Source organism: Penaeus monodon, chromosome 19 (assembly GCF_015228065.2).
Source record: "Penaeus monodon isolate SGIC_2016 chromosome 19, NSTDA_Pmon_1, whole genome shotgun sequence".
In the NCBI taxonomy this organism is placed as follows: Eukaryota; Metazoa; Arthropoda; class Malacostraca; order Decapoda; family Penaeidae; genus Penaeus; species Penaeus monodon.
In genome coordinates, this window is record NC_051404.1 from 41,742,564 (window position 1) to 41,742,910 (window position 347).

The 347-nt window shown below is 42.1% G+C and overlaps 1 protein-coding gene across 1 annotated transcript in view; it reads right to left on the reverse strand.

Moving 5' to 3' along the window:
* LOC119585243 (facilitated trehalose transporter Tret1-like) overlaps positions 1-347 on the reverse strand; it is a 25,536-nt gene that overhangs the window by 2,938 nt on the left and 22,251 nt on the right. The gene's annotated exons all lie outside the window — the stretch shown is intronic.

Consider the following 347-nt stretch of genomic DNA (forward strand, 5'->3'; position numbering starts at 1 on the left):
ATGAAACACCCCCTCCAAAAAAAGAAGATAAATCCTCACATTACCTCGATTATCATTTTTTTTTTTTAACAAAGACGATAACACGTTACCGTTCGCCCCATCGATATATATGTTTTTTCTTTTTTTCTCAAGGTAACGAAGTTGTAAGCGCGATATAATTCCTTGGCAGTACCCGACCGGGGATCAACAGAGTAATGCTTACTTACAACCCGGCGAGACTGGCGATACACCCACGAAGGGGCAAATATTTTCGGCGTCCTTCGAAAGAGCATGGAAAGGTATGTGGATTTATTGGCGTGGGTAGGCCTTGTTTACACTCTCTCCCTCTCTTGCTTTTTCTTTCTTTC